A 16343-nucleotide genomic window follows, 5' to 3' on the forward strand; every position below is an offset into this window, starting at 1 on the left:
GTGGCAAATGATTGGTGGTATACTCATAACACAGGGAGAGCAATGAGTTTTTCTATCCTGTCCAGCAGCTGTGCCAGAGAGTTAATTAAAAGCAGAGAACATGAAATAAATCTAAATCTGTGAAGAAATGAAATGTACAGTACAAATTGAATTCCCGTGTCGAACAGGAATTAATATGCAGCGCAAACCACAGAGCTGCCTGAACAAGCAGCAACTGGGAATCTTGGGAAATGTTGCCTCTGAGGTGGTTAGAGCTGAAATGTGGAGAGGGCACCTCCTTATCTTATTACCTAAACAAGCACTTTGTTCAGCATTTGTGTGGACTGATGAATGCAAATTGCAGCCTCAAATGTTAAGAGTTCCCATTTCTAAGCAGAAAGGACAAAGCTTAACTAAGATTTAATTAACAAACTGTTAGCAACTGCAGTTTATCAGCTGTGAACACAATGTAAGTAAATGTTTCTACTCCTGTACTAGAATTCACCAGACAACCTCTGTGAAAGTCAATGTGTTTTTATTGATAAGCCAAAATACAGCATTCATATATCAAATATTGCGAGTCGAGGAGCAAACATCTGAAATGCTTTCCTAGGAAATAAGAGAAGCTTGACATAGAAATAAAGTTTATTTTCTTTTTTCCATAGAATGAGCTACAACAGATCAGGCATGAAATATTTAACTAGAGAGTATCACGATTTCTTGGTTCAGTCCACACTCATTCTACGACTTCAGTGTTACCATTTTGAAAAGCTTAGCATTCCAGTAACCTGTTCTCTATTTGAAGCCAACCAATCCCATTGGGCAAGTAGAACAATGCAGGGGCCACACCATGTATCTCTACAGCTGCCAAATATGCATGTTTATATGAGTTAGAGAAAGAATAACATTTTAGATCATGCACTTCCCTCTTCTCCCCCTAACTAGGACAAAATCAGGAAGTGAGCACTGCTGGCTATGGAAGAACAAAAACTGGGAAACTTCAGCAATTATATCATTATGATGCACTTAATGCCCATTTAATGAATTGTTAGAGTTTTTCTTTTATCAAGATGTATTTTTATTTGGTTCTCTATTTCTAACAGCAATTGGATTGCTCATCTAAGAAGAATTTACTTAATTCTCTCAATCCCCCACTTTAAGTATATTTTCCTGTGTGAAAAAAACACAAGAAACAAACACCATGCTTCTATACTTGTTTATGATGGATTCATATTATTCCATCATAAATAAGTATAGAAGCATGGTGTTTGTTTCTTGTGTTTTTTTCACACACATGATGGATTCACCTATATGAGGAGAAGGCAATGGCAACCCACTCCAGTACTCTTGCCTGGAAAATCCCATGGATGGAGGAGCCTGGTAGGCTACAGTCCATGGGGTTGTGAAGAGTCGGATACAACTGAGCGACTTCACTTTCACTTTTCACTTTCATGCATTGGAGAAGGAAATGGCAACCCACTCCAGTGTTCTTGCCTGGAGAATCCCAGGGACAGCGGAGCCTGGTAGGCTGCCGACACGACTGAAATGACTTAGCAGCAGCAGCACCTTTATGAATCAGATTTTCATATATAGTTAAGAACTACTTGGTTTGAAATATATGTGTGTGTGTGTGTGTGTGTGTGTGTGTGTATATATGTACATGGCATAGGGAGCAAAGTTCTGAAGTAGCTTTTTCAAGAGGAGTTTTGTACACTTTGCAGACCATGAATACATTTCCAACAGCTGGTCAAATCAGTGCTATTTTAAGAGAAAGATTTCAATCTGACACAAGGTGAAAGAGATGAACGAAAATGTTACTGAAATAGAGGAGGAGTTTCCAATATTATTCTCACTTTACCAGTTTAATACAGTCAAGTTAATTATACCACACTTATTATCACCTCTGAGTAGAATCATATATGATCATTAGTAGGAAATCTATCTTCTGTTTTCATGGGAGTATCTGAGTGCATGAAAAGAAGAATTTTTTAAATTTAAATTTATTTATTTTAATTGGAGGCTAATTACTTAACAATATTGTATTGGTTTTGCCATACATTAACATGAATCCACCACGGGTGTACATGTGTTCCCCATCCTGAACCCTCTTCCCACCTCCCTCCCTGTGCCATCCCTCTGGGTCATCCCAGTGCACCAGCCCCAAGCATCCTGTATCCTGCATCGAACCTGGACTGGCGATTAGTTTCTTATATGATATTATACATGTTTCAATGCCATTCTCCCAAATCATCCCACCCTCGCCCTCTCCCACAGAGTCCAAAAGACTGTTCTATACATCTGTGTGTCTTTTGCTGTCTCACATACAGGGTTATCATTACCATCTTTCTAAATTCCATATATATGCGTTAGTACACTGTATTGGTGTTTTTCTTTCTGGCTTACTTCACTCTGTATAATAGGTTCCAGTTTCATCCACCTCATTAGAACTGATTCAAATGTATTCTTTTTAATGGCTGAGTAATACTCCATTGTGTATATGTACCGCAGATTTCTTATCCATTCATCTGCTGATGGGCATCTAGGTTGCTTCCATGTCCTGGCTATTATAAAGTTGCAGGGTAAATGTACACCTTTTCAAATAGTTTATCCAGTTAGAACCCATTACATCTGGTGTTAGGGTCATGTCATGGGATCTTATAAATCATGAAATAGTAATCTCTGTGATTAATAACACTATGGATAAATTTCATGAATACATATCCTTTTTCCCATTGTCATTATCTTGATTTGCTGCTAAGTCACTTCAGTCGGTGTCTGACTCTATGTGACCCCATAGATGGCAGCCCACCAGGCTCTGCCGTCCCCAGAATTCTCCAGGCAAGAACACTGGAGTGGGTTGCCATTTCCTTCTCCAATGCATGAAAGTGAAACTTTCAGAAGAGCAAAATTGCTTTAGAAACAGAGAAAAAATTAAGTCCTAATCAATCTGACATCTATTGATCTTTCAACCATTTTTATTGATGACCATTTCATCAGGGGAAAATTATGGTGAAGTCCCATAATTTGTATAAGTGATACCGATCTTGTTACCCTCTAAGTTCAGTTCAGTTCAGTCGCTCAGTCATGTCTGACTCTGAGACCCCATGAATCGCAACACATCAGAACTCCCTGTCCATCACCTACTCCCAGAGTTCACTCAGACTCACGTCCATCGAGTCAGTGATGCCATCCAGCCATCTCATCCTCTGTCGTCCCCTTCTCCTCCTGCCCCCAATCTCTCCCAGCATCAGAGTCTTTTCCAATGAGTCAACTCTTCGCATGAGGTGGCCAAAGTACTGGAGTTTCAGCTTTAGCATCATTCCTTCCAAAAAATCCCAGGGCTGATCTCCTTCAGAATGGACTGGTTGGATCTCCTTGCAGTCCAAGGAGCTCTCAAGAGTCTTCTCCAACACCACAGTTCAAAAGCATCAATTCTTCGGTGCTCAGCTTTCTTCACAGTCCAACTCTCACATCCATACATGACCACTGGAAAAACCATAGCCTTGACTAGACACAGCTTTATTGGCAAAGTAATGTCTCTGCTATTGAATATGCTATCTAGGTTGGTCATAACTTTCCTTCCAAGGAGTAAGCGTCTTTTAATTTCATGGTTGCAGTCACCATCTGCAGTGATTTGGGAGCCCAAAAAAATAAAGTCTGACACTGTTTCCACTGTTTCCCCATCTATTTCCCAGGAAGTGATGGGACCAGATGCCATGATCTTCATTTTCTGAATGTTGAGCTTTAAGCCAACTGTTTCACTCTCCTCTTTCACTTTCATCAAAAGGCTTTAGAGTTCCTCTTCACTTTCTGCCATAAGGGTGGTGTCATCTGCCTATCTGAGGTTATTGAGATTTCTCCTGGCAATCTTGATTCCAGCTTGTGCTTCTTCCTCTCAGTCGATTTTTTAAAATACTTTGGTGTGACTGAATATATGAGAATAACAATAAGCAAAGGATCTTTTCTTCATAAAAATATGCATAAATTTGCAAAGAATTCACAAGATTTTACTGACTCCTCAGAACCATCCCTGATAAAATAACCCTTCTTTATACACTTTAAGTTACATATTTGGCATTCTCAGAATTCCTTCTGACTTGTACTTTGCATCATGTACTTAGTTAAATTTTAGTTGCTATTATTATCATAGTTATTTATTATAAGTAAGATCCTTTATACAAAGACTTTATTTATAAATATCATTATATCTATGTATCAGGAAATAAAGCTTTGTTCCTTCTGAAAATTAAATCATATGCGTTTTAAAAGAATGTTAAAGTGCAACCATTTAATTTTCACTTTCAAGTGAAGCCCCAAAGTCATTAATGTCATAAACTAAATTGACGTACAAGACCACTACGAAATAAGTACAACATCACTTGCAAAATAAGTTTATAGAAAACTTGTCCTGCGATTCTTACCCTCATCATCACAACAAGGATATATATCAGTTAGGATGTTAAAGGATGATTCCTTGAAAAAAATTGCTTGTGTGTGACCCCATCCCATTAGTGGTTTTCTCCCCTCTCATCTCTATTCAAAATAGAAAAAATTTAGGACCTTTTGGAGAAAGTATAATGTTTCCACTGATCAGTTCAGTTCAGTCGCTCAGTTATGTCCGACTCTTTGCGACCCCATGAATCGCAGCACGCCAGGCCTCCCTGTCCATCACCAACTCCCGGAGTTCACTCAGACTCATGTCCATTGAGTCGGTGATGCCATCCAGCCATCTCATCCTCTGTCGTCCCCCTCTCCGCCTGCCTCCAATCCCTCCCAGCATCAGAGTCTTTTCCAATGAGTCAACTCTTCGCATGAGGTGGCCGAAGTACTGGAGTTTCAGCTTTAGCATCATTCCTTCCAAAAAAATCCCAGGGCTGATCTCCTTCAGAATGGACTGGTTGGATCTCCTTGCAGTCCAAGGGACTCTCAAGAGTCTTCTCCAACACCACAGCTCAAAAGCATCAATTCTTCGGTGCTCAGCCTTCTTCACAGTCCAACTCCCACATCCATACATGTCCACTGGAAAAACCATAGCCTTGACTAGACACAGCTTTGTTGGCAAAGTAATGTCTCTGCTATTGAATATGCTATCTAGGTTGGTCATAACTTTCCTTCCAAGGAGTAAGTTCTTTTAATTTCATGGCTGCAGTCACCATCTGCAGCGATTTTGGAGCACCAAAAAATAAAGTCTGACACTGTTTCCACTGTTTCCCCATCTATTTCCCAGGAAGTGATGGGACCAGATGCCATGATCTTCATTTTCTGAATGTTGAGCTTTAAGCCAACTTTTTCACTCTCCTCTTTCACTTTCATCATGAGGCTTTAGAGTTCCTCTTCACTTTCTGCCATAAGGGTGGTGTCATCTGCATATCTGAGGTTACTGATATTTCTTCCGGCAATCTTGATTCCAGCTTGTGTTTCTTCCAGTCCAGCATTTCTCATGATGTACTCTGCATATAAGTTAAATAAGCAGGGTGACAATATACAGCCTTGATGTACTCCTTTTCCTATTTATAACCAGTCTGTTGTTCCATATCCAGTTCTAACTGTTGCTTCCTGACCTGCATATAGGTTTCTCAAGAGGCAGGTCAGGTGGTCTGGTATTCCCATCTCTTTCAGAATTTTCCACAGTTTATTGTGATCCACATAGTCAAAGGCTTCCCCTGATATGTGTAAGCAAAAGGTTTCGCTGATATGTGTAAGCAAGAATCAGCTGATATCCTACCAAGCTTGGGAAGTCTCAAAGATGAGAGACTGGAAGCCTAAACATTCTCACAACAGAAAATCAGAGAGATGGCCATGTCAGGCCACATGTTGTTAGAAGAAAGTATTTATGAAAGTTTCCTCTGAACCATAACTATACTACATACAGTAGGAAGCTGGTATGGGGCTGTCTTAGAGACTGACACAGAATATCACATAGACAGCCAAGGAGCAAGATAACCCAGAGGTTTCTTAAATGAAAGAATAAATATACTGACCATTATAGATGTTGCCTTTCTCTAGTAATGTAAGGGTTTTGAAAACCCACAAAATGTCCCACAAGAAAATGAATCATTTCTGAAAAAACTTGTGAGAGCTTGACACATAATTACAGCTGTAGTCAAATAAGACATTCTTTGTCCTTCTCTTCTTTTGTCAAGCATCTGTACCTCACCTGATCTTGGAGCTAGATTCACCTATAATATTTGAGGTATCCAAGAAACATCATACATTTAAATAGTTCTATGAATTAAAGTAAAAAACTCTTAGATAAAATATGCTCTGTTTTTTTTACCTGAAAAATATACATCCCTAAATATCCAAGAGACCAGAGTTAAATTTAGAATTCTTAACATCATTTTGGTCCAGTGCTGGAAACTGTCAGCATGTAGAAAACCCACCATTGGTCTCCTGAAATTTGGGAAAGCCTGCAGCCTGTCTCTCTTCTCTTTTTGCCCCAGCTCCTTTCAGCACTGTGAGAAACTCACAAACACACATACAAATACCTGAGACCATATGCTCACATTTCATCCTCATTATTACAGACAACTGGCCCTTGGCCAACCCCCAATCCAAGGCGTGATCACTCCAGCAGATCAGCCCTCTTAGGAAGGCAACCCCTAGGGAAGTGCCCTGAATAGACCAAAGATTCAGGGTTGGCATCATTTGGGCAAAGAGTGGCAGGGTCTGGCATATTTCTAGCATAGTGAGGCTAGAGAATGCAGATTCATAAAAAGTATTCCTCTTTGTTTTGCATAATCTCTGCATCCCATGTAGCTGGGCAAGACTAGAAGATAGTCAATAGGAGACACCCTAAAGCATGGAATCCAGGGTAAGAGCTTGTATTCCTGTTTAAAGGTAAAACTGTCTGGAAAAATTGATAACCATTATTAGCATGATGGAGAATAGAAAACACACAAAGACACACACACACACACACACACACACACAAGGCAGAGAAAGGCAGCAGAAGCCACCACGCCCTCTCTCTGCTGGGGGCTGGCCTATGTCTTGTGCAAACTGGTTAGAGGAGTAAATTTTGATAAAATCTAACATATTGATTCCTTTAGGCATTTAAATACCTCGATTAGACATTTAAATTACTGACTAGAGGACTTTTTATCATCTGGTAGTGATTCAAAATTAATGAGACTTGACCAAAATTCCATTCAGGGGAAAAGAAAGAAATGGCCCCAAAGGAAAATAAAAAGCAAAAGAAAACATGTTGCTTATAAGTGAATTTACAAGTCCTGCTTTTTCAGTCTGTTTATTACAACTTTGTTCCTATAATCAATGAGAATTTTGTAGCTAATCATATCTTCATTTTGCTTTTTAGGAATCTCAGTCAAGTATTTATACTGCCTCTTATAGACTATGCTCTATAGACTACTCTATAGACTACTATAGACTATATAGTATATAGACTATATAGACTCTATAGACTACTATGCTTGCATAGTACCTTTTTCTCCAGTCTTATGTTTCCATCTACATTGTTCAGTTCATACTTCTACTTTATTTTGTAGTGCAAGTATTTTCATAAACTGGCCAAAAGAATTTATGATAATTATATATATGTGTGTGTATGTGTATATATGTATATATATGTGCTGTGCTGTGCTTAGTTGCTCAGTCGTGTCTGACTCATGACCCCATGGACTATAGCCTGCCAGGTTCCTCTGTCCATGGGGATTCTCCAGGTGAGAATATTGGAGTGGGTTGCCATGCCCTCCTCCAGGGGATCTTCTTGACCCAGGGATGAAAACTGCATCTCCTGCATTGGCAGGCAGATTCTTTACCACTGCACTGCCTGGGAAGCAATATCTCCGAGATGTCTCATTAATAAAGACCAGAACATCAAATGTTAATTGTTGAATCAAAATGTAGAATTAAACACTGGATATCACTCTCTGGTTTCTCATAAATTCTATACAAGTCAAGTACCCACTTTATGTAAACATGTTCTCTTTCACAAGGATACTAAGATAATTAAAGGCAAAACACTTAAAATATATATATATATATGCTTTTTTATGAATTGATTGCAAAACAAAGCTAGATCATATCAAAGCAGACTGAAACCAGGGGAGCTGGAGGACCACCAGTATTGTCTAAACCACCATTCAGGAGGCAAGAAGGATAATGCTATCTAAAGAGATCCCCTTTCATTAATTGGCTGTGTGTGATGGGTAAAACATAAATTCTAGTCAGCATCTTACTTTATTCACTTAGCAGACATATGTTGAGTGCTCCTTCTGGTCAGTCATAGCAAGTAGACAAAATGCACCTGGCCTCTCCACCACTGAGTGAGGTTAGTGGCAATGCTGCTTTATAGGCTTGCTATCTATGTACCATACTGGGCCCAGACTCAAGAGGACTCCGTTTGGTTTAATGTTATCTGGTTGCTGTTATGAAATTCTAACCATTTCTGAATAAAGAGAGTTTTCAATTTGTACTGGGCTCTGCCATTTATTGGAGCTGGTCCTGGACAGTGGCTGCACGTAAATCTTTGCCAGTCTACAGATTCCCCCAAACACTCTCATGTCTTATTTGGATCTAGCATTCACACTTTTATGCCTGTGAATGGATTTTGGCTTTTTTGTTAAGACTCTAATCTGGCCCATTAGTGCATCCCTATCAGGAATAAAAAAGAACAATTTGAAAATGTACACAAGTCTTCTCCTGTGTCAGCAAGACTCCAGAGTGATTTATGTACATGATTAGTTTGTAATGTGCTTATGCTTGAGGAGAACAAGTCTTATGGGAGAAGTTCCATTCAGTTCAGTCGCTCAGTCGTGTCCGACTCTGCAACCTTATGAATGGCAGCACGCCAGACCTCCCTGTCCATCACCAACTCCTGGAGTTCACTCAGACTCACGTCCATCGAGTCCGTGATGCCATCCAACCATCTCATCCTCTGTCGTCCCCTTCTCCTCCTGCCCCCAATCCCTCCCAGCATCAGAGTCTTTTCCAATGGGTCAAATCTTTGCATGAGGTGGCCAAAGTACTGGAGTTTCAGCTTTAGCATCAGTCCTTCCAAAGAACACCCAGGGCTGATCTCCTTCAGAATGGACTGGTTGGATCTCCTTGCAGTCCAAGGGACTCTCAAGAGTCTTCTCCAACACCAACAGTTCAAAAGCATCCATTCTTGGGCACTCAGCATTCTTCACAGTCCAACTCTCACGTCCATACATGACCACTGGAAAAACCATAACCTTGACTAGATGGACTTTGTTGGCAAAGTAATGTCTCTGCTTTTCAATATGCTATCTAGGTTGGTCATAACTTTTCTTCCAAGGAGTAAGCATCTTTTAATTTCATGGCTGCAGGCACCATCTGCAGTGATTTTGGAGTCCCCCCAAAATAAAGTCTGACACTGTTTCCACTGTTTCCCCATCTATTTCCCATGAAGTGATGGGACCAGATGCCACAATCTTAGTTTTCTGAATGTTGAGCTTTAAGCCAACTTTTTCACCCTCCTCTTTCACTTTCATCAAGAGGCTTTTAGGTCGCTCTTCACTTTCTGCCATAAGGATGGTGTCATCTGCATATCTGAGGTTATTGATATTTCTCCTGGCAATCTTGATTCCAGCTTGTGCTTCTTCCAGCCCAGTGTTTCTCATATATACCCTGCATATAAGGTAAATAAGCAGGGTGACAATATACAGCCTTGACATGCTCTTTTTCCTATTTGGAACCAGTCTGTCATTCCATGTCCAGTTTAACTGTTGCTTCCTGACTTGCATATAGGTTTCTCAAGAAGCAGGTCAGGTGGTCTGGTATTCCCATTAGTTTCAGACTTTTCCACAGTTTATTGTGATCCACACAGTCAAAGGCTTTGGCATAGTCAAAAGCAGAAATAGATGTTTTTCTGGAACTCTCTTGCTTTTTCAATGATCCAGTGGATGTTGGCAATTTGATCTCTGGTTCCTCTGCCTTTGCTAAAACCAGCTTGAACATCTGGAAGTTCATGGTTCACGTACTGCTGAAGCCAGGCTTAGAGAATTTTGAGCATTACTTTACTAGCGTGTGAGATGAGTGTAATTGTGCGGTAGTTTGAGCATTCCTTGGCATTGCCTTTCTTTGGGATTGGAATAAAAACTGACCTTTTCTAGGCCTGTGGCCACTGCTGAGTTTTCCAAATTTGCTGGCATATTGAGTGCAGCACTTTCACAGCATCATCTTTCAGGATTTGAAATAGCTCAACTGGAATTGCATCACCTCCACTAGCTTTGTTCGTAGTGATGCTTTCTATGGCCTACTTGACTTCACATTCCAGGATGTCTGGCTCTAGGTCAGTGATCAACCATCGCGATTATCTGGGTCATGGAGATCTTTTTTTGTACAGTTCTTCTGTGTATTCCTGCCAGCTCTTCTTAATATCTTCTGCTTTCTGTTAGGTCCATACCATTTCTGTCCTTTATCGAGCCCATCTTTGCATGAAATGTTCCTTTGGTATCTCTAAATTTCTTGAAGAGATCCCTAGTCTTTCCCATTCTGTTGTTTTCCTGTATTTCTTTGCATTGATCGCTGAGGAAGGCTTTCTTATCTCTTCTTGCTATTCTTTGGAACTCTGCATTCAGATGCTTATATCTTTCCTTTTCTCCTTTGCTTTTCACTTCTCTTCTTTTCACAGCTATTTGTAAGCCCTCCCCAGACAGCCATTTTGCTTTTTTGCATTTCTTTTCCATGGGGATGGTCTTGATCCCTGTCTCCTGTACAATGTCACGAACCTCTGTCCATAGTTCATCAGTCACTCTGTCTATCAGATCTAGTCCCTTAAATCTATTTCTCACTTCTACTGTATAACCATAAGGGATTTAATTTAGGTCATACCTGAGTGGTTTAGTGGTTTTCCCTACTTTCTTCAATTTCAGTCTGAATTTGGCAATAAGGAGTTCATGATCTGAGCCACAGTCACCTCCTGGTCTTGTTTTTGTTGACTGTATAGAGCTTCTCCATCTTTGGCTGCAAAGAATATAATCAGTCTGATTTCGGTGTTGACCATCTGGTGATGTCCATGTGTAGAGTCTTCTCTTGTGTTGTTGGAAGAGGGTGTTTGCTATGACCAGTGCGTTCTCTTGGCAAAATTCTATTAGCCTTCGCCCTGCTTCATTCCATATTCCAAGGCCAAATTTGCCTGTTACTCCAGGTGTTTCTTGACTTCCTACTTTTGCATTCCAGTCCTCTATAATGAAAAGGACATCTTTTTTTGGGTGTTACTTCCAAAAGGTCTTGTAGGTCTTCATAGAACCGTTCAACTTCAGCTTCTTCAGCGTTACTGGTTGGGGCATAGACTTGGATTACTGTGATATTGAATGGTTTGCCTTGGAAACGAACAGAGATCATTATGTCATTTTTGAGATTGCATCCAAGTACTGCATTTTGGACTCTTATGTTGACCATGATGGCTATTCCATTTCTTCTAAGGGATTCCTGCCCGCAGTAGTAGATATAATGGTCATCTGAGTTAAATTCACCCATTCCAGTCCATTTTAGTTCACTGATTCCTAGAATGTCGATGTTCACTCTTGCCATCTCCTGTTTGACCATTTCCAAGTTGCCTTGATTCATGAACCTGACATTCCAGGTTCCTATACATTATTGCTCTTTACATCATCAGACCTTGCTTCTATCACCAGTCACATCCACAACTTGGTATTATTTTTGCTTTGGCTCCATCCCTTCATTCTTTCTGGAGTTATTTTTCCACTGATCTCCAGTAGCATATTGGGCACCTACCGACCTGGGGAGTTCATCTTTCAGGTCCTATCTTTTTGCCTTTTCATACTGTTCATGGGGTTTTCAAGGCAAGAATACTGAAGTGGTTTGCCATTCCCTTCTCCAGTGGACCACACTGTGTCAGACCTCTCCACCATGACCTGCCCGTCTTGGGTGGCCCCACAGGGCATGGTTTAGTTTCACTGAGTTCGACAAGGCTGTGGTCCTAGTGTGATTAGATTGACTAGTTTTCTGTGATTATGGTTTCAGTGTGTCTGCCCTCTGATGCCCCCTTGCAACACCTACCATTTTACTTGGTTTCTCTTATCCATTATTAGAGAAATACAAATCGAAACTACAATGAGGTATCACCTCACACTGGTCAGAATGGTAATATATATATATATATATATATATATATATATATACATACACACACACACACACACACACACACATACACACAACTGCTGGAAAGGATGTGGAGAAAAGGGAACCCTCCTACACTTAGTGGAAGTGTAAACTGATACAGCCATTATGGAGAACAGTATGGACATTCCTTAAGAAACTAGGAATAAATCTATGAAATGATCTAGCAACCACACTACTGGGCATATACCCTGAGAATACCACAGTTCTAAAAGACACATGTACCTGAATATTAATTACAGCAATATTTAGAAAACCCCAGACATGGATGCAACCTAGATGCCCATCAACAAATGAATGGATAAAGTATTGTGGTACATTTATACAACAGAATATTACTCAGCATAAAAAGGGATGAATTTGAGTCATTTGTAGTGACGTAGATGAACTTAGAGCCTCTTATACAGAATGAAGTCAGAAAGAGAAAAACAAGTATTTTATATTAACACATAAATGTAGATTCTAGAAAAATGGTACTGATGACCCTAATAGAGAATGGACTTGTGAACCCAGAGAGGGAAGATGTGGGTAGGACGACTTGAGAAAGTAGCATTAGCGTATATATACTATTGTGTGTAAAATAGTGAGTGGGAAGTTGCTAAATAACACAGGGAGCCCATCTGGCACTCTGTGATGACCTAGAGGGGTGATATGGCAGGATAGGATGAGGCTTAGGAGGGAGGCGACATATATATATATATATATATATATATATATATATATATATATATATAATAACGACTGATATATGTTGTACTATAGAAACCAGCGAATGTTGGCAATTTGATCTCTGGTTCCTCTGCCTTTGCTAAAACCAGCTTAAACATCTGGAAGTTCACGGTTCATGTATTGCTGAAGCCTAGCTTGAAGAATTTTGAGCATTACTTTGCTAGCATCTGAGATATGTGCAATTGTGCGGTAGTTTGAGCATTCTTTGGCATTGCCTTTCTTTGGGATTGGAATGAAAACTGACCTTTTCCAGTCCTGTGGCCACTGCTGAGTTTTCCAAATTTGCTGGCATATTGAGTGCAGCACTTTCACAGCATCATCTTTTAGGCATTGAAAGAGTTCAACTGGAATTCCATCACCTCCACTAGCTTTGTTCATAATGATGCTTCCTAAGGCCCACTTGACTTCACATTCCAAGATGTCTGGCTCTAGGTGAGTGTGAGTGATCACACCTTCATGATTATCTGGGTCATGAAGATCTTTTTGTACAGTTCTGTGTATTCTTGCCACTTCTTCGTAATATCTTCTGTTTCTGTTAGGCCCATACCATTTCTGGTCAGGAAGCAACAGTTAGAACTGGACATGGAACAGCAGACTGGTTCCAAATAGGAAAAGGAGTACGTCAAGGTTGTATATTGTCACCCTGCTTATTTAACTTATATACAGAGTACATCATGACAAATGCTGGGCTGGAGGAAGCACAAGCTGGAATCAAGATTGCCAGGAGAAATATCAATAACCTCAGATATGCAGATGACATCACCCTTATGGCAGTCAGTGAAGAAGAACTAAAGAGCCTCTTGATGAAAGTGAAAGAGGTGAGTGAAAAAGTTGGCTTAAAGCTCAACATTCAGAAAACGAAGATCATGGCATTTGGTCCCATTACTCCATGGGAAATAGATGGGGAAACAGTGGAAACAGTGGCTGACTTTGTTTTTGGTCTCCAAAATCACTGCAGATGGTGATTGCAGCCATGACATTAAAAGACACTTACTCCTTGGAAGGAAAGTTATGACCAACCTAGACAGCATATTAAAAAGCAAGACATTACTTTGTCAACAAAGTCAAGGCTATGGTTTTTCCAGTGGTCATGTATGGATGTGAGAGTTGGACTATAGAGAAAGCTAGTGCTGAACAATTGATGCTTTTGAACTGTGGTGTTGGAGAAGACTTTTGAGAGTCCCTTGGACTGCAAGGAGATCCAACCAGTCCATTCTAGAGATCAGTCCTGGGTGTTCATTGGAAGGAACGATGTTGAAGCTGAAACTACAATACTTTGGCCACCTGATACGAAGAGCTGACTCATTTGAAAAGACCCTGATGCTGGGAAAAATTGAGAGCAGGAGGAAAAGGGGATGATAGAGGATGAGATGGTTGGATGGCATCACTGACTCAATGGACATGGGTTTGGGTGGACTCCAGGAGTTGGTGATGGACAGGGAGGCCTGGCGTGCTGCAGTTCGTGGGGTTGCAAAGAGTTGGACATGACTGAGCAACTGAGCTGAACTATAGAAACCAACACTATATTGTAAAGCAGTTTTCCATCAATCAAAAAAAGAAATCCAATGGAAGATTCTCATATCAACAGCTTCAAGAGCACCTCTTATTCAAAGGATATAAGGAGAAAATATGTGATCTTTTATCCCTTATTCTCTTTGTCACTTCTTTCTCTTTCTACCTTAACACAATTCAGTAGCATTTGCTGTGTCTGTTCAGAAATCTATGGCTTCGAAGAGTTAGAAAACCACTATAGAACATAAGTTTTGATAGTTCATGTGAAATATTTCTTCTGATGAGAAGGTTGCACTGATATATCTGGCATCAAAATCATGTTAAAATCTGTCCTACAAAAAGAGAGCAGGTTCTAACTCAACTTCTGCTGTATTTAGAAATGTGTGGAAATAACTCATTTTAGATGTTAAAGAGAAGCAGTTTGGCTCAGAACATTAAGCAATTGGATGGCGATTCACAGGCTTGGCTTTTAAGTTTTCTCTTAGCTGACATGTTTGACATTGGGAAAATCACTGCTTCTCTTTACTTTGGCTTACTCATCAATAAAGCAGCATATGATTATGCTGACTCACCTCATTCTCACAGCATGCTTATTCACTAGCACTGAGAATGCACTATTCCATTTAAGAAATTGAAGAAAAATGGTTCAAGTAGCAGGTAAAAGTGGTCACATTTGTAGCTAAATAATAATTTGAAGGAAACTTATAAGAACTTCATGTATAAAAATAAGAAAAGAGAACTTTGGATAATGTAGGTAAGATTTAACAAAAAAATAATTTTCAGTGAAAATGCACAAAGTATCTTAGAATAGTTTTAATTTTACTGTAAACTGGAGAGACAGCCAGAGTTAGGATTGGGGCAGGAGGTGTGAGTAGCCCTTGGGTTGTGTGCTATAATTCTAATAGATAAATATGCACTGCTTTCAAGACTTTGAAGAGAAAGAGGAAATTTTTGAGTTGTTAGAAGTTTGAAAGAAAAAGATGTTGCTAGTTCTGCATACTGGAATGCAGAAACTAATAAAAAATATCTGTCATTGTAAATCTGACTTCAGGATGTTCCTTTTGACACTAGTAAATTCAGTCCCTTAATTATGTCTGAGAAGGAATATTTATTCCAGCTAGAATATAGAATATGAAAAATAATAATAACTTACTAAATAAAATGGCCATTCTTTATCTCATATTTAAGGTAATCACATTTTATGCCCTAAGCAACAGTTTCATGCATTGTTCTTAGTTATGTATACAACAATGTTAGATTAATAGCTGAATATTCTTAGAGAAGAATTTGAGCTTCATAAAAGGTCACTCTCTTCAGTTCAAAATGTTTTTCTAACATTTCAATTACTTTGCATTTTTATCAATTCTCCCACTGTGTGGCTCAAATCATTTTGCCAAATGATCATTTCAGATGAGGTGAGTCAACCATCTTTGGGAAATTCATTAGAAGGGAGGCCACGAGGGCACCATTTGCTCAGTTGAAGGCTCACACAGGCTCAAGGAGTTAATGTGCTTATTAAATGCTTGCAAAATAGTTTATTCCCCCAACAAAGTCTCTCCCCAAAACTCATTAATTCTTTTAACATGCTAGCAATGCCAGGATTCAAAGATTTGAATCCTAATCCACTGGATAAATTTCAGATTGTTCAAGGTGACACTTTTTTACTTTAAGAGCAAAGTCAGGGAAGACACTAATTCGAAGGGGAAAATACAAAATCTCAAAATCAGCAGAGCTGGATTAAAGCCTTTACTTCAGTCAACTTCAGTCATTCTGCACATGTTGCCTATTCTGTGCTAGGATGAAGATTAAAAAGTAAGCAAGATGGAGTTCTTTCCTTGAAGTAGTCCACAAGCACGTGGGAAAGGCACTTTAACCTTAGACAAGCAAATCAATTCCCTTCTTTGTAAAGTGGAGCAAATAGTATACATCCAAGATACTAAAATGTAATAGCGAAGAATGCAGGTTACAGCTAGAGTCAGATAGTCCTGAAC

This window comes from Bos taurus, chromosome 8, assembly GCF_002263795.3.
Source record: "Bos taurus isolate L1 Dominette 01449 registration number 42190680 breed Hereford chromosome 8, ARS-UCD2.0, whole genome shotgun sequence".
Lineage (NCBI taxonomy): Eukaryota > Metazoa > Chordata > Mammalia > Artiodactyla > Bovidae > Bos > Bos taurus.